The sequence below is a fragment of the Mus musculus genome, chromosome X (genome assembly GCF_000001635.26).
Source record: "Mus musculus strain C57BL/6J chromosome X, GRCm38.p6 C57BL/6J".
Lineage (NCBI taxonomy): Eukaryota > Metazoa > Chordata > Mammalia > Rodentia > Muridae > Mus > Mus musculus.
In genome coordinates, this window is record NC_000086.7 from 124,220,995 (window position 1) to 124,248,226 (window position 27,232).

The window sequence follows — 27,232 nt, forward strand, 5'->3', positions numbered from 1 at the left end:
TTGTTTTTAGGATTTTAGGCTGTTTTAATTTGGGTTTGTTTTTTTTTAAGTTTTATGTTAGGGTTTTATCTTTTTTTTTTTTCTTTGATGTTTTTTTTTTTTTTTGTTTTGTTTTGTTTTGTTTTTTTTTTTTAATTTTAAGGTTTTATTTTTGGAGTTTAAGAGTTTTAAGATTGCCAATAAGTGGTGGCCTTTGCTTTAATCCAAGCACTTGGGAGGCAGAGGTAGTGGATTACTTAGTTCAAGCCAGCCTGGTCTACAAAGTGAGTTCTAGGACAGCCAGGGATACACAGAGAAACCCTGTCTCCAAAAATTCAACAAAACACAACAAAATAACAACAAGAACAACAACAAAACAGAGTTTTAGAGTCATTTTTGGGTTCTTGTGTAATTCTATTTTTTTTTTTTAAGGATATTAGGGTTTTTCAGGGTTTGGTTTTTTTTTTTTTTTTTTTTTTTAGGCTTTATAGGTTTTTTTTTTATGATTTTTGATTTTTTAGTATTTTGGGGGGGGGTGTTTTTTTTCTTTTATTTATTTTTTGTTTGTTTGTTTGTTTTGGGTTAGGTTTGTTTGTTTTTTGGGGGATTTTTTTTTTCTGAGACTGAGTTTCTCTGTATAGCCCTGGCTGTCCTAGAATTCACTCTGTAGACCAGGCTGGCCTCAAACACAGAAATGTGCCTGCCTCTGCCTCCCAAGTGCTAGGATTAAGGGCGTGTGCCACCACGTGTGGCGTTTATGTCTGTGTGTGTGTGTGTGTGTGTGTGTGTATGTGTTTGAGAATTTTTTTAATTTAATTTTAAGATTTTATTTTTGAAGTTTAAGAGTTTTAGGGTTACCAGGCAGTGGTGGCCCATGCCTTTAATCCCAGCTATTGGGAGGTAGAGGTAGTAGATTTTTGAGTTCGAGGCCAAATTGATTCTACAGAGTGAGTTTCAGAAGAGCCAGGGATACACAGAGGAACCCAATCTCCAAAAACTCAAAAAAAAGGAAAGAAAGAAAGAAAGAAAGAAAGAAAGAAAGAAAGAAAGGAAGGAAGGAAGGAAGGAAGGAAGGAAGAAGAAAAAAAGTATTTTATGGATATTTTTGGCTTCTTGAGTTTTTTTTAGAATCCCAGTCTCCAAAAACTCAAAAAAAGAAAAAAAAGAAAGGAAGAAAGGAAGGAAGGAAGGAAGGAAGGAAGGAAGGAAGGAGAAAAAAGGTACTTTGTGGATATTTTTGGCTTCTTGAGTTTTTTTTTTTTAGAATATTAGGGTTTTTAAAGTGTTTTTTTAGGGATTTTAGAACAGTGTTTAGAGTTTTTTGGTTTTCAGGCTTCTGGTGGAGTTTTAGTATTTTTTCTTGGTTTTTAAAGGATTTTTAGTGTTTTTTATTGTTTTGGGGTTTAATTTAGGCGTTATATATATATGTATGTATGTATATATATATATATATATATATATATATATATATATATATACATATATATATGCATTTTACTGTATTTCTTAGGGTTTTTTATTGTTGTTGTTGTTTTTGTTTTTGATTTTTAAAAAAAAAAAAGTTTAGGATTTTATATATGGGATTTAATTGTTTTAGTGTTTGCAGGCAGTGGTGTCCCATGCCTTTAATCCCAGCAATTGGGAGGCAGAGGTAGTGGATTTTTGAGTTCGAGGAAACCCTATCTACAGAGTGAGATCCAGAACAGCCAGGCATACAAAGAGAAACCCAGTCTCCAAAACTCAAAAAAAGAAAGAAAAAAAAGAAGGAAGAAAGAAAGGAAGGAAGGAAGGAAGAAGATTACTTTATGGACATTTTGGACTTCCTGTGCATTTTTCTTTTAATCTTTTTAAGGATTTTTTGAAGATTGTTTTAGACATTTTTTGGTTTTCAGGGTTTTAGTGTATGTTTAGTATGTGTTTTTTAAAGATTTCAAAGTGTTTTTTCTTGGCTTTAGGGATATTCTTTAGGATTTTTCTATTTTTTTAAGTTTTGTGTGTGTGTGTTTTCTTAAGTATTTTTTTAAATTTTCAAAGTTTTTTTGTGGGGTTTAAGAGTTTTAGGGTTGCCAGGCAGTGGTGGCCCATGCCTTTTATCCTAGCACTTGGGAGGCAGATGTAGGTGGATTTTTGAATTAGAGGCCAGCCTAGTCTACAGAGGGAGCTCCAGGACAGGCAGGGATACACAGAGAAACCCAACCTAAAAAACAAACAAAAAAACAAAAATCAAAAAACAAAAAAAAAGAAAAAAAAAAGAGTTTTAGGGTCAGTTTTGGATCCTTGTGTATTTTTTTTTTTTAAGAATTTATTTGTTTTTTATTGTTTTTTTTTTTTTTAAGGGTTTTGTGAAGAGTAAATTTAAAGGGATTTTTTGGTTTTCAGTATTTTAGTGAATTTTTGGAGTTTTTTATGTTTTTTGTTTTTGTTTTTGTTTTTGTTTTTAGGATTTTAGGCTGTTTTAACTTGGGTTTGTTTTTTTTTAAGTTTTATGTTAGGGTTTTATCTTTTTTTTTTTTCTTTGATGTTTTTTTTTTTTTTTGTTTTGTTTTGTTTTGTTTTGTTTTTTTTAATTTTAAGGTTTTATTTTTGGAGTTTAAGAGTTTTAAGATTGCCAATAAGTGGTGGCCTTTGCTTTAATCCAAGCACTTGGGAGGCAGAGGTAGTGGATTACTTAGTTCAAGCCAGCCTGGTCTACAAAGTGAGTTCTAGGACAGCCAGGGATACACAGAGAAACCCTGTCTCCAAAAATTCAACAAAACACAACAAAATAACAACAAGAACAACAACAAAACAGAGTTTTAGAGTCATTTTTGGGTTCTTGTGTAATTCTATTTTTTTTTTTTTAAGGATATTAAGGTTTTTCAGGGTTTGGTTTTTTTTTTTTTTTTTTTAGGCTTTATAGGTTTTTTTTTATGATTTTTGATTTTTTAGTATTTTGGGGGGGTGTTTTTTTTTTTTTTTCTTTTATTTATTTTTTGTTTGTTTGTTTGTTTTGGGTTAGGTTTGTTTGTTTTTGGGGGGATTTTTTTTTTTTTCTGAGACTGAGTTTCTCTGTATAGCCCTGGCTGTCCTAGAATTCACTCTGTAGACCAGGCTGGCCTCAAACACAGAAATGTGCCTGCCTCTGCCTCCCAAGTGCTAGGATTAAGGGCGTGTGCCACCATGTGTGGCGTTTATGTCTCTGTGTGTGTGTGTGTGTGTGTGTGTGTGTGTGTGTGTGTGTGTGTATGTGTTTGAGAATTTTTTTAATTTAATTTTAAGATTTTATTTTTGAAGTTTAAGAGTTTTAGGGTTGCCAGGAAGTGGTGGCCCTTGCCTTAAATCCCAGCAATTGAGAGATAGAGATAGTGGATTTTTGAGTTTGAGGCCAGCCTGGTCTACAGAGGAAGTTCAAGGACAGCCAGGGATACACAGAGAAACAAAGTCTCCAAAAAGAAAAAAAAAAAAAAAAAAAAAAAAAAAAAACCCGAAAGAAAAGTATTAGAGAAATTTTGGCTTCTTGTGTATTATTTTTAGATGTCTATGGGTTTTTAGAAGGGTTTGTAGAGTTTTTAGAAGAGTGTTTTAGAGTTTTTTTGGTTTATAGGCTTCCTGTGTATTTTTACTGTTTTTTCTTGATTTTTTGTTTGTTTGTTTATTTGTTTGTCTTAATGATCTTAGTGTATTTTATGTTTTTGGTGTTTTTTTAGGCTTTATTTTACCTTTTAGCATTTTACTGTATTTCTTAGGGATTTTTGGTAGTTGTTGTTGTTGATCTTGATTTTTTAAAAGCAATTTTAGGAATTTATGTTTGAGGTTTAATTGTTTTAGGGTTGCCAGGCAATGGTGGCTCTTGCCCTTAATCCCAGAACTTGGGAGGCAGAGGCAGGTAGATTTTTTAATTCAAGGCCAGCCTGGTCTACAGAAGGAGCTCCAGGACAGCCAGAGAAACACAGAGAAACCCAGTCTCCAAAAACTCAAAAAAACAAAACAAACAAACAAAAAACAAACAGTTTTTGGGTCAGTTTTGCATTCTTGTATATTTTTATTTTTTTTAGAATTTTAGTGTTTTTCTTAAAGGTTTTTAAGAAGAGTGTTCTGGAGGTTTTTTTGGTTTTCAGTATTTTAGTGTATTTTTAGTGTTTTTTTCTTTCTTTTTTTAAAAAAAATATTAGGGTTTTTTAGGGTTTTGGGGTATTTTTTAGGTTTTATAGTTTTTTTTAGGTTTTTTTGTTTTTGTATTTGTAAGTGTGTGTATGTGTGTGTCTGTGTGTGTGTAGTGTGTGTGTATGTGTATTTGAGATTTTTTTTAAAATTTAATTTAAAGGTTTTATATTTGGATTTTAAGAGTTTTAGGGTTGCCAGGCAGTGGTGGCCCATGCCATTAATCCCAGCAATTGGGAGGTAGTGGTAGTAGATTTTTTAGTTCGAGGCCAACCTGATCTACAGAGTGAGTTTCAGAAGTGCCATGGGTACACAGAGGAACCCAATCTCCAAAAACTCAAAAAGAAAGAAAGAAAGAAAGAAAGAAAGAAAGAAAGAAAGAAAGAAAGAAAGAAAGAAAGAAAGAAAGAAAGAAAGACAGAAAGGAAGGAAGGAAGGAAGGAAGGAAGGAAGGAAGGAAGGAAGGAAGGAAAGAAGGAAGGAAGGAAGGAAGGAAGAAGGAAAAAAACTACTTTATGGATATTTTTGGCTTCTTGAGTATTTTTTTAGAATATTAGGGTTTTTAAAGTGTTTTTTTAGGGTTTTTAGAACAGTGTTTTAGAGTTTTTTGGTTTTCAGGCTTCTGGTGGAGTTTTAGTATTTTTTTCTTGGTTTTTAAAGGATTTTTAGTGTTGTTTATTGCTTTGGGGTTTAATTTAGGCTATATATATATATATATATATATATATATATATATATATATATAGCATTTTACTGTATTTCTTAGGGTTCTTTATTGTTGTTGTTGTTGTTGTTGTTCCTTTTTTTTTTTTTTTTTTAATTTACAATTTTATATTTGGAGTTTAAGAGTTTTAGGGTTGCCAGACAGTGGTGGCCCATGCCTTTAATTCCAGCAACTAGGAGGCAGAGGTAGTGGATTTTTGATTTCGAGGACACCCTGTCTACAGAGTGAGATCCAGAACAGCCAGGGATACACAGAGAAACCCAGTCTCCAAAAACTCAAAAAAAGAAAGAAAAAAAAAAAAAGAAAGGAAGAAAGAAAGGGAGGAAGGAAGGAAAGAAGGAAGGAAGGAAGGAAGGAAAGAAGGAAGGAAGGAAGGAAAGAAGGAAGGAAGGAAGGAAGGAAGGAAGGAAGGAAGGAAGGAAGGAAGGAAGAAGATTACTTTATGGAAATTTTGGACTTCCTGTGCATTTTTCTTTTAATCTTTTTAAGGATTTTTTGAAGATTGTTTTAGAAATCTTTTGGTTTTCAGGGTTTTAGTGTATGTTTAGTGTGTGTTTTTTTAAGGATTTCAAAGTGTTTTTTCTTGGCTTTAGGGATATTCTTTAGGATTTTTCTATTTTATCAGGTTTTGTATGTGTGTGTGTTTTCTTAAGTATATTTTTAAATTTTAAAAGTTTTATTTTTGGGGTTTAAGAGTTTTAGGTTTGCCAGGCAGTGGTGGCCCATGCCTTTTATCCTAGCTCTTGGGAGGTAGATGTAGGTGGATTTTTGAATTAGAGGCCAGCCTAGTCTACAGAGGGAGCTCCAGGACAGCCAGGGATACACAGAGAAACCCAACCTCAAAAACAAACAAAAAATCAAAAATCAAAAAACAAAAAAAAGAAAAACAAAGAGTTTTAGGATCATTTTTGGATTTTTGTGTATTGTTTTTGAAAGAATTTAATTGTTTTTTAATTTAAGGATTCTTTGAAGAGTGCTTTCAAGGGTTTTTTTTTTTTTTTTTTTTTTTTTGGTTTTCAGTATTTTAGTGAGTTTTTGGAGTTTTTATGTTTTTTTGTTTTTTTTTTGTTTGTTTGTTTGTTTTTTGTTTTTTTTTTTTTTTTTAGGATTTTAGGCTGTATTAAGTTTGGGTTTTTTTTTTGTTTTTTTTTTTTTGAATTTTTGTTAGGGTTTTTCTTTTTTTTTTATTTTGTTTTTCTTTGAGTTTTTTTTTTTTTTTTTTTCAATTTTAAGGTTTTATTTTTGTAGTTTAAGAGTTTTAAGATTGCCAGTAAGTGGTGGCCCTTGCTTTAATCCAAGCACTTGGGAGGCAGAGGAAGTGGATTTCTTAGTTCAAGGCCAGCCTGGTCTACAGTGTGAGTTCTAGGACAGCCAGGGATATACAGAGAAACCCTGTTTCCAAAAACACAACAAAACAAACAAACCAACAACAAGAACAACAACAAAACAGAGTTTTAGAGTCAGTTTTGGGTTCTTGTGTAAATTTTTTTTTTTAAGGATATTAGGGTTTTTCAGGGTTTGGTTTTTTTTTTTTAGGCTTTAAAGGTTTTTTTTTTTAATGATTTTTGGTTTTTTAGTATTTTGGGGGGGCTGGTTTTGTTTTGTTTTATTTTGTTTTGTTTTGTTTGGGTTAGGTTTTTTTTTATTTGTTTGTTTTTGGATTTTTTTTTTTTTTTTTCTGAGACAGAGTTCCTCTGTATAGCCCTGGCTGTCCTGGAATTCACTTTGTAGACCAGGCTGGCCTCAAACTCAGAAATCTGCCTGCCTCTGCCTCCCAAGTCCTAGGATAAAAGTCGTGTGCCATCACGCCTGGCGTTTATGTGTGTGTGTGTGTGTGTGTGTGTGTGTGTTTATGTGTTTGAGAATTTTTTAAATTTAATTTTAAGGTTTTATTTTTGAAGTTTAAGAGTTTTAGGGTTGCCAGGAAGTGGTGGCCCTTACCTTAAATCCCAGCAATTGAGAGATAGAGGTAGTGGATTTTTGAGTTTGAGGCCAGCCTGAGCTACAGAGGAAGTTCCAGGACAGCCAAGGATACACAGAGAAACACAATCTCAAAAAAAAAAAAAAAAAAAGAAACAGAAAGAAAAGTATTAGAGAAATTTTGGCTTCTATTTTTAGATGTCTATGGGTTTTTGGAAGGGTTTGAAGAGTTTTTAGAAGAGTGTTTTAGACTTTTTTTTTGGTTTATAGGATTCCTGTGTATTTTTACTGCTTTTTCTATGTTTGTTTGTTTGTTTGTTTTAAGGATCTTAATGTATTTTATGGTTTTGGTGTTTAATTAGGCTTTATTTTACCTTTTAGCATTTTACTGTATTTCTTAGGGTTTTTTGATAGTTGTTGTTGTTGATTTAGATTTTTTAAAAAACAATTTTAGGATTTTATATTTGAGGTTTAATTGTTTTAGGGTTGCCAGGCAATGATGGCCCTTGCCTTTAATCCCAGAACTTGGGAGGCAGAGGCAGGTAGATTTTTTTTTAATTCAAGGCCAGCCTGGTCCACTGAGGGAGCTCCAGGACAGCCAGGAATACACAGAGAAATCCAGTCTTCAACCCGCCCCCCAAAAAAAAAAAGAAAGAAAAAAGAAAGAAAAAAAGAAAGAAAGAAAGAAAGAAAGAAAGAAAGAAAGAAAGAAAGAAAGAAAGAAAGAAAGAAAGAATTACTTTATGGATATTTTGGGCTTCCTGTGGTGTTTTTGTTTGTTTATTTGTTTTTGTTTTTGTTTTTGGTTTTTTTTAATTTTATTATTTTTGATACAGGTTTCGTAGAGTTTTTAGAAGAGTGTTTTAGAGGATTTTTTTTCGTTTTCAATATTTTAGTGTATTTTTAGGGGTTTTTTGGAATTTTTTTAAAGGTTTCTAGGGTGTTTTAGAGTTTTGTGATTTTTTTTTAAGTTTTTTTTTTAGAGTTTTATCTTTCTTTTTTTTAAAGGTTTATTTGTGTGTGTGGGGGGGTGGGAGTTAGAGTTTTTTTTTTTTTTAATTTTAAGGTTTTGTTTTTGAAGTTTAAGGATTTTAGTGTTGCCAGGATGTAGTGGCCCTTGCATTTAATCCCAGTAATTTGGAGGCAGAGGTAGTGGATTTCTGAGTTTGAGGCCTGCCTGGTCTACAGAGTGAGCTCCAGGACAGCCAGAGAAACACAGAGAAACCCAGTCTCCAAAAACTCAAAAAAACAAAACAAACAAACAAAAAACAAACAGTTTTTGGGTCAGTTTTGCGTTCTTGTATATTTTTAATTTTTTTAGAATTTTAGTGTTTTTCTTAAGGGTTTTAAGAAGAGTGTTCTGGGGGTTTTTTTGGTTTTCAGTATTTTAGTGTATTTTTAGTTTTTCTTTCTTTCTTTCTTTCTTTCTTTCTTTCTTTTTTTAAGAATATTACTGTTTTTTAGGGTTTTGGGGTATTTTTTAGGCTTTATAGTTTTTTTTAGGTTTCTTTGATTTTGTTTTTGTGAGTGTGTGTGTGTGTGTTTCTGTGTGTGTGTAGTGTGTGTGTGTATGTGTATATGAGATTTTTTTTTAATTGAAATTTTAAGGTTTTATATTTGGAGTTTAAGAGTTTTAGGGTTACCAGGCAGTGGTGGCCCATGCCTTTAATCCCAGCTATTGGGAGGTAGAGGTAGTAGATTTTTAAGTTCAAGGCCAACCTGATTCTACAGAGTGACTTTCAGAAGATCCAGGGATACACAGAGGAACACAATCTCCAAAAACTCAAAAAAAAAAAAGGAAAGAAAGAAAGAAAGAAAGGAAGGAAGGAAGGAAGGAAGGAAGGAAGGAAGGAAGGAAGGAAGAAGAAAAAAGTATTTTATGGATATTTTTGGCTTCTTGAGTTTTTTTTAGAATCCCAGTCTCCAAAAACTCAAAAAAAGAAAAAAAAAGAAAGGAAGAAAGGAAGGAAGGAAGGAAGGAAGGAAGGAAGGAAGGAAGGAAGGAAGGAAGGAGAAAAAAGGTACTTTATGGATATTTTTGGCTTCTTGAGTTTTTTTTTAGAATATTAGAGTTTATAAAGTGTTTTTTAGGGTTTTTAGAACAGTATTTAGAGTTTTTTGGTTTTCAGGCTTCTGGTGGAGTTTTAGTATTTTTTCTTGGTTTTTAAAGGATTTTTAGTGTTTTTTATTGTTTTGGGGTTTAATTTAGGCTATATATATATATATATATATATATATATATATATATGTACATATACATATACATATATATATCTATATATATTTAGCATTTTACCGTATTTCTTAGGTTTTTTATTGTTGTTGTTGATTTTGTTCTTGATTTTTTTTTTTAAAAAAGTTTAGAATTTTATACAGGATTTAATTGTTTTAGGGTTGGCAGGCAGTGGTGGCCCATGCCTTTAATCTCAGCAAATGGGAGGCAGAGGTAGTGGATTTTTGAGATCGAGGACACCCTGTCTACAGAGTGAGATCCAGAACAGCGAGGCATACAAAGAGAAACCCAGTCTCCAAAAACACAAATAAAGAAAGAAAAAAAAAAAAAAAAAAAAGGAAGGAAGAAAGAAAGGAAGGAAGGAAGGAAGAAGATTTCTTTATGGAAATTTTGGACTTCCTGTGCATTTTTCTTTTAATCTTTTTTAGGATTTTTTGAAGATTGTTTTAGAGATTTTTTTGGTTTTCAGGGTTTTAGTGTATGTTTAATGTGTGTTTTTTTTGAGGATTTCAAAGTGTTTTTTCTTAGCTTTAGGGATATTCTTTAGGATTTTTCTATTTTTTTAAGGTTTTGTGTGTGTGTGTGTGTTCTTAAGTATTTTTTTAAATTTTCAAAGTTTTTTGGGGGGGTTTAAGAGTTTTAGGGTTGCCAGGCAGTGGTGGCCCATGCCTTTTATCTGAGCATTGGGAGGCAGATGTAGGTGGATTTTTGAATTAGAGGCCAGCCTAGTCTACAGAGGGAGCTCCAGGACAGCCAGGGACACACAGAGAAACCCAACCTCAAAAACAAACAAAAAAACAAAAAAACAAAAAAAAAAAAAAGAAAGAAAAAAAAAAAGAGTTTTAGGGTCAGTTTTGGATCCTTGTGTATTTTTTTATTTTTTAAAGAATTTATTTGTTTTTTTTTTTTTAAGGGTTTTGTGAAAATTGTTTAAAGGTTTTTTTTGGTTTTCAGTATTTTAGTGAATTTTTGGAGTTTTTTATGTTTTTTATTTTTGTTTTTGTTTTTTTTTTAAGGATTTTAGGCTGTTTTTATTTGGGTTTGTTTTTTTTTTAAGTTTTTTTTTAGGGATTTATTTTTTTTTTCTTTGAGGTTTTTTTTTTGTTTTGTTTTGTTTTGTTTTGTTTTTTTAATTTTAAGGTTTTATTTTTGGAGTTTAAGAGTTTTAAGATTGCCAGTAAGTGGTGGCCCTTGCTTTAATCCAAGCACTTGGGAGGCAGAGGTAGTGGATTACTTAGTTCAAGCCAGCCTGGTCTACAGAGTGAGTTCTAGGACAGCCAGGGATACACAGAGAAACCCAACCTCAAAAACAAACAAAAAAACAAAAATCAAAAAAAAAAAAAAAAAAAAAAAAAGAAGAAAAAAAAAAGAGTTTTAGGGTCAGTTTTGGATCCTTGTGTATTTTTTTATTTTTTAAAGAATTTATTTGTTTTTTTTTTTTAAGGGTTTTGTGAAGAGTGTTTTAAAGGTTTTTTTTTTTTTTTTTTTTTTTTTTTTTTGGTTTTCAGTATTTTAGTGAATTTTTGGAGTTTTTTATGTTTTTTGTTTTTGTTTTTCTTTTTTTTTAAGGATTTTAGGCTGTTTTTATTTGGGTTTGTTTTATTTATTTTTTTTCTTTGAGGTTTTTTTTTGTTTTGTTTTGTTTTGTTTTGTTTTGTTTTGTTTTTTTAATTTTAATGTTTTATTTTTGGAGTTTAAGAGTTTTAAGATTGCCAGTAAGTGGTGGCCCTTGCTTTAATCCAAGCACTTAGGAGGCAGAGGTAGTAGATTACTTAGTTCAAGCCAGCCTGGTCTACAGAGTGAATTCTAGGACAGCCAGGGATACACAGAGAAACACTGTCTCCAAAAATTCAACAAAACACAACAAAATAACAACAAGAACAACAACAAAACAGAGTTTTAGAGTCATTTTTGGGTTCTTGTGTAATTCTATTTTTTTTTTTTAAGGATATTAGGGTTTTTCAGGGTTTGGTTTTTTTTTTTTTTTTTTTTTTTTAGGCTTTAACGGTTTTTTTTTTAAGATTTTTGATTTTTTAGTATTTTTTGGGGGGGGGCTGGGTTTTTTTTTGTTTGTTTGTTTGTTTTGGGTTAGGTTTTTTTGTTTGTTTGTTTTGGGATTTTTCTCTCTTTCTTTTTTTTTTTTTTTTTTTTTTTTCTGAGACTGAATTTCTCTGTATAGCCCTGGCTGTCCTAGAATTCACTCTGTAGACCAGGCTGGCCTCAAACACAGAAAGGTGCCTGCCTCTGCCTCCCAAGTGCTAGGATTAAGGGCGCGTGCCACCAAGCCAGGCTTTTATGTCAGTCTGTGTGTGTGTGTGTGTTTGTGTGTGTGTGTGTTTGAGAATTTTTTAAATTTAATTTTAAGGTTTTATTTCTGATGTTTAAGAGTTTTAGGGTTGCCAGGAAGTGGTGGCCCTTGCCTTAAATCCCAGTTATTGAGAGATAGAGATAGTGGATTTTTGAGTTTGAGGCCAGCCTGGTCTACAGAGTAAGTCCCAGGACAGCCAGGGATACACAGAGAAACAAAGTCTCCAAAAAGGAAAAAAAAAATCAGAAAGAAAAGTGTTTGAGAAATTTTGGCTTCTTGTGTATTATTTTTAGATGTCTATGGATTTTTAGAAGGGTTTGTAGATTGTTTAGAAGAGTGTTTTTAGAGTTTTTTTGGTTTATAGGCTTCCTGTGTATTTTTAGTGTTTTTTCTTGATTTTTTGTTTGTTTGTTTGTTTGTTTGTTTGTCTTAAGGATCTTAGTGTATTTTATGGTTTTGGTGTTTTTTTAGACTTTATTTTACCTTTTAGCATTTTACTGTATTTCTTAGGGATTTTTGGTAGTTGTTGTTGTTGATCTTGATTTTTTAAAAGCAATTTTAGAAATTTATGTTTGAGGCTTATTTGTTTTAGGGTTGCCAGGCATTGGTGGCTTTTGCCTTTAATCCCAGAACTTGGGAAGCAGAGGCAGGTAGATTTTTTAATTCAAGGCCACCCTGGTCTACAGAGGGAGCTCCAGGACAGCCAGGAATACACAGAGAAATCCAGTCTTCAACCCGCCCCCCCCAAAAAAAAGAAAGAAAAAAGAAAGAAAGAAAGAAAGAAAGAAAGAAAGAAAGAAAGAAAGAAAGAAAGAAAGAAAGAAAGAAAGAAAGAATTACTTTATGGACATTTTGGGCTTCCTGTGGTGTTTTTGTTTGTTTGTTTGTTTTTGTTTTTTTAATTTTATTGGTTTTGATATGGCTATTGTAGAGTTTTTAGAAGAGTGTTTTAGAGGGTTTTTTTTTTTTTTTCGTTTTAAATATTTTAGTGTATTCTTAGGGGTTTTTTGAAAAATTTTTAAAGGTTTCTAGGGTGTTTTAGAGTTTTGGGATTTTTTTTTTAAGTTTTTTTAAAGAGTTTTATCTTTCTTTTTTTTAAGGTTTATTTTTGTGTGTGTGTTGGGGGGGGTTAGAGTATTTTTTTTTTTAATTTTAAGGTTTTGTTTTTGAAGTTTAAGGATTTTAGTGTTGTCAGGAAGTAGTGGCCCTTGCATTTAATCCCAGTAATTTGGAGGCAGAGGTAGTGGATTTCTGAGTTTGAGGCCTGCCTGGTCTACAGAGTGAGCTCCAGGACAGCCAGAGAAACACAGAGAAACCCAGTCTCCAAAAACTCAAAAAAACAAAACAAACAAACAAAAAACAAACAGTTTTTGGGTCAGTTTTGCGTTCTTGTATATTTTTAATATTTTTAGAATTTTAGTGTTTTTCTAAAAGGTTTTTTAAGAAGAGTGTTCTGGAGGTTTTTTTGGTTTTCAGTATTTTAGTGTATTTTTAGTGTTTTTTTCCTTTCTTTTTTTTTTTAAGAATATTAGGGTTTTTTAGGGTTTTGGGGTATTTTTTAGGTTTTATAGTTTTTTTTACGTTTTTTTTTTGTTTTTGTATTTGTAAGTGTGTGTATGTGTGTGTCTGTGTGTGTGTAGTGTGTGTGTATGTGTATTTGAGATTTTTTCTTAAATTTAATTTAAAGGTTTTATATTTGGAGTTTAAGAGTTTTAGGGTTGCCAGGCATGGTGGCCCATGCCGTTAATCCCAGCAATTGGGAGGTAGTGGTAGTAGATTTTTGAGTTCGAAGCCAACCTGATCTACAGAGTGATTTTCAGAAGAGCCATGAGTACACAGAGGAACCCAATCTCCAAAAACTCAAAAAGAAAGAAAGAAACAAAGAAAGAAAGAAAGAAAGAAAGAAAGAAAGAAAGAAAGGAAGGAAGGAAGGAAGGAAGGAAGGAAGGAAGGAAGGAAGGAGAAAAAAAAACTACTTTATGGATATTTTTGGCTTCTTGAGTATTTTTTTTTAGAATATTAGCGTTTTTAAAGTGTTTTTTAGGGTTTTTAGAACAGTGTTTTAGAGTTTTTTGGTTTTCAGGCTTCTGGTGGAGTTTTAGTATTTTTTCTTGGTTTTTAAAGGATTTTTAGTGTTGTTTATTGTTTTGGGGTTTAATTTAGGATATATATATATATATATATATATATATATATATATATATATATGTTTAGCATTTTATTGTATTTCTTAGGGTTCTTTATTGTTGTTTTTCTTGTTCTTGTTCTTGTTTTTTTTTTTTTTTTTAAAGTTTAGGATTTTATATTTGGAGTTTAAGAGTTTTAGGGTTGCCAGACCGTGGTTGCCCATGCCTTTAATTCCAGCAACTGGGAGGCAGAGGTAGTGGATTTTTGAGTTCGATGCCACCCTGTCTACAGAGTGAGATCCAGAATAGCCAGGGATACACAGAGAAACCCAGTCTCCAAAAACTCAAAAAAGGAAAGAAAAAAAAAAGGAAGAAAGAAAGGGAGAAAGGAAGGAAAGAAGGAAGGAAGGATGGAAGGAAGGAAGGAAGGAAGGAAGGAAGAAAGAAAGGAAGGAAGGAAGAAGATTACTTTATGGAAATTTTGGACTTCCTGTGCATTTTTCTTTTAATCTTTTTTAGGATTTTTTTGAAGATTGTTTTAGAGATTTTTTGGTTTTCAGTGTTTTAGTGTATGTTTAGTGTGTGTTTTTTTAAGGATTTCAAAGTGTTTTTTCTTAACTTTAGGGATATTCTTTAGGATTTTTCTATTTTTTAAGGTTTTGTGTGTGTGTGTGTGTTCTTAAGTATTTTTTAAAATTTTCAAAGTTTTTTGGGGAGGTTTAAGGGTTTTAGGGTTGCCAGGCAGTGGTGGCCCATGCCTTTTATCTGAGCATTGGGAGGCAGATGTAGGTGGATTTTTGAATTAGAGGCCAGCCTAGTCTAAAGAGGAAGCTCCAGGACAGCCAGGGATACACAGAGAAACCCAACCTCAAAAACAAACAAAAAACCAAAAATCAAAAAAAAAAAAAAAAAATAGAAAAAAAAAAGAGTTTTAGGGTCAGTTTTGGATCATTGTGTATTTTTTTATTTTTTAAAGAATTTATGTGGGTTTTTTTTTTTTAAGTTTTGTGAAGAGTGCTTTAAAGGGTTTTTTTGGTTTTCAGTATTTTAGTGAATTTTTAGAGTTTTTTATGTTTTTTTGTTTTTGTTTTTGTTTTATTTTTAAGGATTTTAGGCTGTTTTTATTTGGGTTTGTTTTTTTTTTTAAGTTTTTTGTTAGGGTTTTATTTTTTTTTTTCTTTGAGGTTTTTTTTTTTGTTTTGTTTTGTTTTGTTTTGTTTTGTTTTTTTAATTTTAAGGTTTTATTTTTGGAGTTTAAGAGTTTTAAGATTGCCAGTAAGTGGTGGCCCTTGCTTTAATCCAAGCACTTGGGGGGCAGAGGGAGTGGATTACTTAGTTCAAGCCAGCCTGGTCTACAGAGTGATTTTTAGGACAGCCAGGGATACACAGAGAAACACTGTCTCCAAAAATTCAAAAAAACACAACAATAAAACAACAAGAACAACAACAAAACAGAGTTTTTGAGTCATTTTTGGGTTCTTGTGTAATTCTATTTTTTTTTTTTTTTTTTTTTTAAGGATATTAGGGTATTTCAGGGTTTGGGTTTTTTTTTTTTTTTTTTTTTTTTTAGGCATTAACGGTTTTTTTATTTTTAAAGATTTTTGATTTTTTAGTATTTTTTTTGTGGGAGGCTGGGTTTTTTGTTTGTTTGTTTGTTTGTTTTGGGTTAGGTTTTTTTGTTGCTGCCTCTGCCTCCCAAGTGCTAGGATTAAGGGCATGTGCCACCAAGCCAGGCTTTTATATCGGTCTGTGTGTGTGTGTGTATGTGTGTGTATGTGTTTGAGAATTTTTTTAATTTAATTTTAAGGTTTTATTTCTGATGTTTAAGAGTTTTAGGGTTGCCAGGAAGTGGTGGCCCTTGCCTTAAATCCCAGCAATTGAGAGATAGAGATAGTGGATTTTTGAGTTTGAGGCCAGCCTGGTCTACAGAGTAGTCCCAGGACAGCCAGGGATACACAGAGAAACAAAGTCTCCAAAAAGGAAAAAAAAAAATCAGAAAGAAAAGTGTTTGAGAAATTTTGGCTTCTTGTGTATTATTTTTAGATGTCTATGGATTTTTAGAAGGGTTTGTAGAGTGTTTAGAAGAGTGTTTTTAGAGTTTTTTTGGTTTATAGGCTTCCTGTGTATTTTTAGTGATTTTTCTTGATTTTTTGTTTGTTTATTTGTTTGTTTGTCTTAAGGATCTTAGTGTATTTTATGGTTTTGGTGTTTTTTTAGACTTTATTTTACCTTTTAGCATTTTACTGTATTTCTTAGGGATTTTTGGTAGTTGTTGTTGCTGATCTTGATTTTTTAAAAGCAATTTTAGAAATTTATGTTTGAGGCTTAATTGTTTTAGGGTTGCCAGGCATTGGTGGCTCTTGCCTTTAATCCCAGAACTTAGGAGGCAGAGGCAGGTAGATTTTTTAATTCAAGGCCAGCCTGGTCTACAGAGGGAGCTCCAGGACAATCAGGAATACACAGAGAAATCCAGTCTTCACCCCTCCCCCCAAAAAAAAAAAAAGAAAGAAAAAAGAAAGAAAAAAAGAACGAAAGAAAAAAAGAAAGAAAGAAAGAAAGAAAGAGAGAAAGAAAGAAAGAACGAACGAACGAACGAACGAACGAACGAACGAAAGAAAGAAAGAAAGAAAGAAAGAATTACTTTATGGATATTTTGGGCTTCCTGTGGTGTTTTTGTTTGTTTATTTGTTTTTGTTTTTGTTTTTGGTTTTTTTTAATTTTATTATTTTTGATACAGGTTTCGTAGAGTTTTTAGAAGAGTGTTTTAGAGGATTTTTTTTCGTTTTCAATATTTTAGTGTATTTTTAGGGGTTTATTGGAATTTTTTTAAAGGTTTCTAGGGTGTTTTAGAGTTTTGTGATTTTTTTTTAAGTTTTTTTTTTAGAGTTTTATCTTTCTTTTTTTTAAAGGTTTATTTGTGTGTGTGGGGGGGTGGGAGTTAGAGTTTTTTTTTTTTTTTTTAATTTTAAGGTTTTGTTTTTGAAGTTTAAGGATTTTAGTGTTGCCAGGATGTAGTGGCCCTTGCATTTAATCCCAGTAACTGGGTGGCAGAGGTAGTAGATTTCTGAGTTCGAGGCCAGCCGGGTCTACAGAGTGAGCTCCAGGACAGCCAGAGAAACACAGAGAAACCCAATCTCCAAAAACTCAAAAAAACAAAAAAACAAAACAAACAAACAAACAAACAGTTTTTGGGTCAGTTTTGCGTTCTTGTATATTTTTAATTTTTTTAGAATTTTAGTGTTTTTCTTAAGGGTTTTAAGAAGAGTGTTCTGGAGGTTTTTTTGGTTTTCAGTATTTTAGTGTATTTTTAGTTTTTCTTTCTTTTTCTTTCTTTTTTTAAGAATATTACTGTTTTTTAGGGTTTTGGGGTATTTTTTAGGCTTTATAGTTTTTTTTAGGTTTCTTTGGTTTTGTTTTTGTGAGTGTGTGTGTGTGTGTTTCTGTGTGTGTGTAGTGTGTGTGTGTATGTGTATATGAGATTTTTTTTTTAATTGAAATTTTAAGGTTTTATATTTGCAGTTTAAGAGTTTTAGGGTTACCAGGCAGTGGTGGCCTATGCCTTTAATCCCAGCTATTGGGAGGTAGAGGTAGTAGATTTTTAAGTTCAAGGCCAACCTGATTCTACAGAGTGAGTTTCAGAAGATCCAGGGATACACAGAGGAACACAATCTCCAAAAACTCAAAAAAAAAAAAATAGGAAAGAAAGAAAGAAAGGAAGGAAGGAAGGAAGGAAGGAAGGAAGGAAGGAAGAAGAAAAAAGTATTTTATGGATATTTTTGGCTTCTTGAGTTTTTTTTAGAATCCCAGTCTCCAAAAACTCAAAAAAAAAAAAAAAAAAGAAAGGAAGAAAGGAAGGAAGGAAGGAAGGAAGGAAGGAAGGAAGGAAGGAAGGAAGGAAGGAGAAAAAAGGTACTTTATGGATATTTTTGGCTTCTTGAGTTTTTTTTTAGAATATTAGAGTTTTTAAAGTGTTTTTTAGGGTTTTTAGAACAGTATTTAGAGTTTTTTGGTTTTCAGGCTTCTGGTGGAGTTTTAGTATTTTTTCTTGGTTTTTAAAGGATTTTTAGTGTTTTTTATTGTTTTGGGGTTTAATTTAGGCTATATATATATATATATATATATATATATATATATATATATATATATACATATATATATATATATATATATATATATATATATATATATATATATATATATATACATATATATATGTACATATACATATACATATATATATCTATATATATTTAGCATTTTACCGTATTTCTTAGGTTTTTTATTGTTGTTGTTGATTTTGTTCTTGATTTTTTTTTTAAAAAAAAGTTTAGAATTTTATACGGGATTTAATTGTTTTAGGGTTGGCAGGCAGTGGTGGCCCATGCCTTTAATCTCAGCAAATGGGAGGCAGAGGTAGTGGATTTTTGAGATCGAGGACACCCTGTCTACAGAGTGAGATCCAGAACAGCGAGGCATACAAAGAGAAACCCAGTCTCCAAAAACACAAATAAAGAAAGGAAAAAAAAAAAAAAAAAAGGAAGGAAGAAAGAAAGGAAGGAAGGAAGGAAGAAGATTTCTTTATGGAAATTTTGGACTTCCTGTGCATTTTTCTTTTAATCTTTTTTAGGATTTTTTGAAGATTGTTTTAGAGATTTTTTTGGTTTTCAGGGTTTTAGTGTATGTTTAATGTGTGTTTTTTTTGAGGATTTCAAAGTGTTTTTTCTTAGCTTTAGGGATATTCTTTAGGATTTTTCTATTTTTTTAAGGTTTTGTGTGTGTGTGTGTGTTCTTAAGTATTTTTTTAAATTTTCAAAGTTTTTTGGGGGGGTTTAAGAGTTTTAGGGTTGCCAGGCAGTGGTGGCCCATGCCTTTTATCTGAGCATTGGGAGGCAGATGTAGGTGGATTTTTGAATTAGAGGCCAGCCTAGTCTACAGAGGGAGCTCCAGGACAGCCAGGGACACACAGAGAAACCCAACCTCAAAAACAAACAAAAAAACAAAAAAACAAAAAAAAAAAAAAAAAAAAGAAAGAAAAAAAAAAGAGTTTTAGGGTCAGTTTTGGATCCTTGTGTATTTTTTTATTTTTTAAAGAATTTATTTGTTTTTTTTTTTTAAGGGTTTTGTGAAAAGTGTTTTAAAGGTTTTTTTTGGTTTTCAGTATTTTAGTGAATTTTTGGAGTTTTTTATGTTTTTTATTTTTGTTTTTGTTTTTTTTTTTTTTAAGGATTTTAGGCTGTTTTTATTTGGGTTTGTTTTTTTTTTTAAGTTTTTTTTTTAGGGAATTATTTTTTTTTTCTTTGAGGTTTTTTTTTTGTTTTGTTTTGTTTTTTTAATTTTAAGGTTTTATTTTTGGAGTTTAAGAGTTTTAAGATTGCCAGTAAGTGGTGGCCCTTGCTTTAATCCAAGCACTTGGGAGGCAGAGGTAGTGGATTACTTAGTTCAAGCCAGCCTGGTCTACAGAGTGAGTTCTAGGACAGCCAGGGATACACAGAGAAACCCAACCTCAAAAACAAACAAAAAAACAAAAATCAAAAAAAAAAAAAAAAGAAGAAAAAAAAAAGAGTTTTAGGGTCAGTTTTGGATCCTTGTGTATTTTTTTTATTTTTTAAAGAATTTATTTGTTTTTTTTTTTTTTAAGGGTTTTGTGAAGAGTGTTTTAAAGGTTTTTTTTTTTTTGGTTTTCAGTATTTTAGTGAATTTTTGGAGTTTTTTATGTTTTTTGTTTTTGTTTTTGTGTTTTTTAAGGATTTTAGGCTGTTTTTATTTGGGTTTTTTGGGTTCTTGTGTAATTCTATTTTTTTTTTTTTAAGGATATTAGGGTTTTTCAGGGTTTGGTTTTTTTTTTTTTTTTTTTTTAGGCTTTAACGGTTTTTTTTTTAAGATTTTTGATTTTTTAGTATTTTTTGGGGGGGGCTGGGTTTTTTTGTTTGTTTGTTTGTTTGTTTTGAGTTAGGTTTTTTTGTTTGTTTGTTTTGGGATTTTTCTCTCTTTCTTTTTTTTTTTTTTTTCTGAGACTGAGTTTCTCTGTATAGCCCTGGCTGTCCTAGAATTCACTCTGTAGACCAGGCTGGCCTCAAACACAGAAAGGTGCCTGCCTCTGCCTCCCAAGTGCTAGGATTAAGGGCGCGTGCCACCAAGCCAGGCTTTTATGTCGGTCTGTGTGTGTGTGTGTGTTTGTGTGTGTGTGTGTTTGAGAATTTTTTAAATTTAATTTTAAGGTTTTATTTCTGATGTTTAAGAGTTTTAGGGTTGCCAGGAAGTGGTGGCCCTTGCCTTAAATCCCAGTTATTGAGAGATAGAGATAGTGGATTTTTGAGTTTGAGGCCAGCCTGGTCTACAGAGTAAGTCCCAGGACAGCCAGGGATACACAGAGAAACAAAGTCTCCAAAAAGGAAAAAAAAAATCAGAAAGAAAAGTGTTTGAGAAATTTTGGCTTCTTGTGTATTATTTTTAGATGTCTATGGATTTTTAGAAGGGTTTGTAGATTGTTTAGAAGAGTGTTTTTAGAGTTTTTTTGGTTTATAGGCTTCCTGTGTATTTTTAGTGTTTTTTCTTGATTTTTTGTTTGTTTGTTTGTTTGTTTGTTTGTTTGTCTTAAGGATCTTAGTGTATTTTATGGTTTTGGTGTTTTTTTAGACTTTATTTTACCTTTTAGCATTTTACTGTATTTCTTAGGGATTTTTGGTAGTTGTTGTTGTTGATCTTGATTTTTTGAAAGCAATTTTAGAAATTTATGTTTGAGGCTTAATTGTTTTAGGGTTGCCAGGCATTGGTGGCTCTTGCCTTTAATCCCAGAACTTGGGAAGCAGAGGCAGGTAGATTTTTTAATTCAAGGCCAGCCTGGTCTACAGAGGGAGCTCCAGGACAGCCAGGAATACACAGAGAAATCCAGTCTTCAACCCGCCCCCCCAAAAAAAAAGAAAGAAAAAAGAACGAACGAAAGAAAGAAAGAAAGAAAGAAAGAAAGAAAGAAAGAAAGAAAGAAAGAAAGAAAGAAAGAAAGAAAGAAAGAAAGAAGGAAGGAAGAAAGAAAGGAAGGAAGGAAGGAAGAAGATTTCTTTATGGAAATTTTGGACTTCCTGTGCATTTTTCTTTTAATCTTTTTTAGGATTTTTTGAAGATTGTTTTAGAGATTTTTTTGGTTTTCAGGGTTTTAGTGTATGTTTAATGTGTGTTTTTTTTGAGGATTTCAAAGTGTTTTTTCTTAGCTTTAGGGATATTCTTTAGGATTTTTCTATTTTTTTAAGGTTTTGTGTGTGTGTGTGTGTTCTTAAGTATTTTTTTAAATTTTCAAAGTTTTTTGGGGGGGTTTAAGAGTTTTAGGGTTGCCAGGCAGTGGTGGCCCATGCCTTTTTTTTGAGCATTGGGAGGCAGATGTAGGTGGATTTTTGAATTAGAGGCCAGCCTAGTCTACAGAGGGAGCTCCCGGACAGCCAGGGACACACAGGGAAACCCAACCTCAAAAACAAACAAAAAAACAAAAAAACAAAAAAAAAAAAAAGAAAGAAAAAAAAAAAGAGTTTTAGGGTCAGTTTTGGATCCTTGTGTATTTTTTTATTTTTTAAAGAATTTATTTGTTTTTTTTTTTTTAAGGGTTTTGTGAAAATTGTTTAAAGGTTTTTTTTGGTTTTCAGTATTTTAGTGAATTTTTGGAGTTTTTTATGTTTTTTATTTTTGTTTTTGTTTTTTTTTTAAGGATTTTAGGCTGTTTTTATTTGGGTTTGTTTTTTTTTTAAGTTTTTTTTTAGGGATTTATTTTTTTTTTCTTTGAGGTTTTTTTTTTGTTTTGTTTTGTTTTGTTTTGTTTTTTTAATTTTAAGGTTTTATTTTTGGAGTTTAAGAGTTTTAAGATTGCCAGTAAGTGGTGGCCCTTGCTTTAATCCAAGCACTTGGGAGGCAGAGGTAGTGGATTACTTAGTTCAAGCCAGCCTGGTTTACAGAGTGAGTTTTAGGACAGCCAGGGATACACAGAGAAACCCAACCTCAAAAACAAACAAAAAAACAAAAATCAAAAAAAAAAAAAAAAAAAAAAAAAGAAGAAAAAAAAAAGAGTTTTAGGGTCAGTTTTGGATCCTTGTGTATTTTTTTATTTTTTAAAGAATTTATTTGTTTTTTTTTTTTAAGGGTTTTGTGAAAAGTGTTTTAAAGGTTTTTTTTGGTTTTCAGTATTTTAGTGAATTTTTGGAGTTTTTTATGTTTTTTATTTTTGTTTTTGTTTTTTTTTTTTTTAAGGATTTTAGGCTGTTTTTATTTGGGTTTGTTTTTTTTTTTAAGTTTTTTTTTTAGGGAATTATTTTTTTTTTCTTTGAGGTTTTTTTTTTGTTTTGTTTTGTTTTTTTAATTTTAAGGTTTTATTTTTGGAGTTTAAGAGTTTTAAGATTGCCAGTAAGTGGTGGCCCTTGCTTTAATCCAAGCACTTGGGAGGCAGAGGTAGTGGATTACTTAGTTCAAGCCAGCCTGGTTTACAGAGTGAGTTTTAGGACAGCCAGGGATACACAGAGAAACCCAACCTCAAAAACAAACAAAAAAACAAAAATCAAAAAAAAAAAAAAAAGAAGAAAAAAAAAAGAGTTTTAGGGTCAGTTTTGGATCCTTGTGTATTTTTTTTATTTTTTAAAGAATTTATTTGTTTTTTTTTTTTTTAAGGGTTTTGTGAAGAGTGTTTTAAAGGTTTTTTTTTTTTTGGTTTTCAGTATTTTAGTGAATTTTTGGAGTTTTTTATGTTTTTTGTTTTTGTTTTTGTGTTTTTTAAGGATTTTAGGCTGTTTTTATTTGGGTTTGTTTTTATTTTTTAAGTTTTTTGTTAGGGTTTTATTTATTTTTTTTTTCTTTGAGGTTTTTTTTTTGTTTTGTTTTGTTTTGTTTTATTTTTTTAATTTTAAGTTTTTATTTTTGGAGTTTAAGAGTTTTAAGATTGCCAGTAAGTGGTGGCCCTTGCTTTAATCCAAGCACTTGGGAGGCAGAGGTAGTAGATTACTTAGTTCAAGCCAGCCTGGTCTACAGAGTGAATTCTAGGACAGCCAGGGATACACAGAGAAACACTGTCTCCAAAAATTCAACAAAACACAACAAAATAACAACAAGAACAAAAACAAAACAGAGTTTTAGAGTCATTTTTGGGTTCTTGTGTAATTCTATTTTTTTTTTTTTAAGGATATTAGGGTTTTTCAGGGTTTGGTTTTTTTTTTTTTTTTTTTTTAGGCTTTAACGGTTTTTTTTTTAAGATTTTTGATTTTTTAGTATTTTTTGGGGGGGGCTGGGTTTTTTTGTTTGTTTGTTTGTTTGTTTTGAGTTAGGTTTTTTTGTTTGTTTGTTTTGGGATTTTTCTCTCTTTCTTTTTTTTTTTTTTTTCTGAGACTGAGTTTCTCTGTATAGCCCTGGCTGTCCTAGAATTCACTCTGTAGACCAGGCTGGCCTCAAACACAGAAAGGTGCCTGCCTCTGCCTCCCAAGTGCTAGGATTAAGGGCGCGTGCCACCAAGCCAGGCTTTTATGTCGGTCTGTGTGTGTGTGTGTGTTTGTGTGTGTGTGTGTTTGAGAATTTTTTAAATTTAATTTTAAGGTTTTATTTCTGATGTTTAAGAGTTTTAGGGTTGCCAGGAAGTGGTGGCCCTTGCCTTAAATCCCAGTTATTGAGAGATAGAGATAGTGGATTTTTGAGTTTGAGGCCAGCCTGGTCTACAGAGTAAGTCCCAGGACAGCCAGGGATACACAGAGAAACAAAGTCTCCAAAAAGGAAAAAAAAAATCAGAAAGAAAAGTGTTTGAGAAATTTTGGCTTCTTGTGTATTATTTTTAGATGTCTATGGATTTTTAGAAGGGTTTGTAGATTGTTTAGAAGAGTGTTTTTAGAGTTTTTTTGGTTTATAGGCTTCCTGTGTATTTTTAGTGTTTTTTCTTGATTTTTTGTTTGTTTGTTTGTTTGTTTGTTTGTTTGTCTTAAGGATCTTAGTGTATTTTATGGTTTTGGTGTTTTTTTAGACTTTATTTTACCTTTTAGCATTTTACTGTATTTCTTAGGGATTTTTGGTAGTTGTTGTTGTTGATCTTGATTTTTTGAAAGCAATTTTAGAAATTTATGTTTGAGGCTTAATTGTTTTAGGGTTGCCAGGCATTGGTGGCTCTTGCCTTTAATCCCAGAACTTGGGAAGCAGAGGCAGGTAGATTTTTTAATTCAAGGCCAGCCTGGTCTACAGAGGGAGCTCCAGGACAGCCAGGAATACACAGAGAAATCCAGTCTTCAACCCGCCCCCCCAAAAAAAAAGAAAGAAAAAAGAACGAACGAAAGAAAGAAAGAAAGAAAGAAAGAAAGAAAGAAAGAAAGAAAGAAAGAAAGAAAGAAAGAAAGAAAGAAAGAAAGAATTACTTTATGGACATTTTGGGTTTCCTGTGGTGTTTTTGTTTGTTTGTTTGTTTTTGTTTTTTTTTAATTTTATTGGTTTTGATATGGCTATTGTAGAGTTTTTAGAAGAGTGTTTTAGAGGGTTTTTTTTTTTTTCGTTTTAAATATTTTAGTGTATTCTTAGGGGTTTTTTGAAAAATTTTTAAAGGTTTCTAGGGTGTTTTAGAGTTTTGGGATTTTTTTTTTAAGATTTTTTAAAGAGTTTTATCTTTCTTTTTTTTAAGGTTTATTTTTGTGTGTGTGTTGGGGGGGGTTAGAGTATTTTTTTTTTAATTTTAAGGTTTTGTTTTTGAAGTTTAAGGATTTTAGTGTTGTCAGGAAGTAGTGGCCCTTGCATTTATTCCCAGTAATTTGGAGGCAGAGGTAGTGGATTTCTGAGTTTGAGGCCTGCCTGGTCTACAGAGTGAGCTCCAGGACAGCCAGAGAAACACAGAGAAACCCAGTCCCCAAAAACTCAAAAAAACAAAACAAACAAACAAAAAACAAACAGTTTTTGGGTCAGTTTTGCGTTCTTGTATATTTTTAATTTTTTTAGAATTTTAGTGTTTTTCTAAAAGGTTTTTTAAGAAGAGTGTTCTGGAGGTTTTTTTTTTGTTTTCAGTATTTTAGTGTATTTTTAGTGTTTTTTTCCTTTCTTTTTTTTTTTAAGAATATTAGGGTTTTTTAGGGTTTTGGGGTATTTTTTAGGTTTTATAGTTTTTTTTAGGTTTTTTTTTGTTTTTGTATTTGTAAGTGTGTGTATGTGTGTGTCTGTGTGTGTGTAGTGTGTGTGTATGTGTATTTGAGATTTTTTCTTAAATTTAATTTAAAGGTTTTATATTTGGAGTTTAAGAGTTTTAGGGTTGCCAGGCATGGTGGCCCATGCCGTTAATCCCAGCAATTGGGAGGTAGTGGTAGTAGATTTTTGAGTTCGAAGCCAACCTGATCTACAGAGTGATTTTCAGAAGAGCCATGGGTACACAGAGGAACCCAATCTCCAAAAACTCAAAAAGAAAGAAAGAAAGAAAGAAAGGAAGGAAGGAAGGAAGGAAGGAAGGAAGGAAGGAAGGAAGGAAGGAGAAAAAAACTACTTTATGGATATTTTTGGCTTCTTGAGTATTTTTTTTTAGAATATTAGCGTTTTTAAAGTGTTTTTTAGGGTTTTTAGAACAGTGTTTTAGAGTTTTTTGGTTTTCAGGCTTCTGGTGGAGTTTTAGTATTTTTTCTTGGTTTTTAAAGGATTTTTAGTGTTGTTTATTGTTTTGGGGTTTAATTTAGGATATATATATATATATATCTATATATATATATATATGTTTAGCATTTTATTGTATTTCTTAGGGTTCTTTATTGTTGTTTTTCTTGTTCTTGTTCTTGTTTTTTTTTTTTTTTTTAAAGTTTAGGATTTTATATTTGGAGTTTAAGAGTTTTAGGGTTGCCAGACCGTGGTTGCCCATGCCTTTAATTCCAGCAACTGGGAGGCAGAGGTAGTGGATTTTTGAGTTCGATGCCACCCTGTCTACAGAGTGAGATCCAGAATAGCCAGGGATACACAGAGAAACCCAGTCTCCAAAAACTCAAAAAAGGAAAGAAAAAAAAAAAAAAGGAAGAAAGAAAGGGAGAAAGGAAGGAAAGAAGGAAGGAAGGATGGAAGGAAGGAAGGAAGGAAGGAAGGAAGGAAGGAAGGAAGGAAGGAAGAAAGGAAGGAAGGAAGAAGATTACTTTATGGAAATTTTGGACTTCCTGTGCATTTTTCTTTTAATCTTTTTTAGGATTTTTTTGAAGATTGTTTTAGAGATTTTTTGGTTTTCAGGGTTTTAGTGTATGTTTAGTGTGTGTTTTTTTAAGGATTTCAAAGTGTTTTTTCTTAACTTTAGGGATATTCTTTAGGATTTTTCTATTTTATCAGGTTTTGTGTGTGTGTGTGTTCTTAAGTATTTTTTAAAATTTTCAAAGATTTTTGGGGAGGTTTAAGGGTTTTAGGGTTGCCAGGCAGTGGTGGCCCATGCCTTTTATCTGAGCATTGGGAGGCAGATGTAGGTGGATTTTTGAATTAGAGGCCAGCCTAGTCTAAAGAGGAAGCTCCAGGACAGCCAGGGATACACAGAGAAACCCAACCTCAAAAACAAACAAAAAACCAAAAATCAAAAAAAAAAAAAAAATAGAAAAAAAAAAAAGAGTTTTAGGGTCAGTTTTGGATCATTGTGTATTTTTTTATTTTTTAAAGAATTTATGTGGGGTTTTTTTTTTTAAAGTTTTGTGAAGAGTGCTTTAAAGGGTTTTTTTGGTTTTCAGTATTTTAGTGAATTTTTAGAGTTTTTTATGTTTTTTTGTTTTTGTTTTTGTTTTATTTTTAAGGATTTTAGGCTGTTTTTATTTGGGTTTTTTTTTTTTTTAAGTTTTTTGTTAGGGTTTTATTTTTTTTTTTTTCCTTTGAGGTTTTTTTTTGTTTTGTTTTGTTTTGTTTTGTTTTATTTTGTTTTTTTAATTTTAAGGTTTTATTTTTGGAGTTTAAGAGTTTTAAGATTGCCAGTAAGTGGTGGCCCTTGCTTTAATCCAAGCACTTGGGGGGCAGAGGGAGTGGATTACTTAGTTCAAGCCAGCCTGGTCTACAGAGTGATTTTTAGGACAGCCAGGGATACACAGAGAAACACTGTCTCCAAAAATTCAAAAAAACACAACAAAATAACAACAAGAACAACAACAAAACAGAGTTTTTGAGTCATTTTTGGGTTCTTGTGTAATTCTATTTTTTTTTTTTTTTTAAGGATATTAGGGTATTTCAGGGTTTGGGTTTTTTTTTTTTTTTTTTTTTTTTTTTTTAGGCATTAACGGTTTTTTTATTTTTAAAGATTTTTGATTTTTTAGTATTTTTTTTGTGGGAGGCTGGGTTTTTTGTTTGTTTGTTTGTTTGTTTGTTTTGGGTTAGGTTTTTTTGTTTGTTTGTTTTGGGATTTTTTTTTCTTTCTTTTTTTTTTTTTTTTCTGAGACTGAGTTTCTCTGTATAGCCCTGGCTGTCCTAGAATTCACTCTGTAGACCAGGCTGGCCTCAAACACAGAAATGTGCCTGCCTCCGCCTCCCAAGTGCTAGGATTAAGGGCGTGTGCCACCAAGCCAGGCTTTTATATCGGTCTGTGTGTGTGTGTGTATGTGTGTGTATGTGTTTGAGAATTTTTTTAATTTAATTTTAAGGTTTTATTTCTGATGTTTAAGAGTTTTAGGGATGCCAGGAAGTGGTGGCCCTTGCCTTAAATCCCAGCAATTGAGAGATAGAGATAGTGGATTTTTGAGTTTGAGGCCAGCCTGGTCTACAGAGTAGTCCCAGGACAGCCAGGGATACACAGAGAAACAAAGTCTCCAAAAAGGAAAAAAAAAAATCAGAAAGAAAAGTGTTTGAGAAATTTTGGCTTCTTGTGTATTATT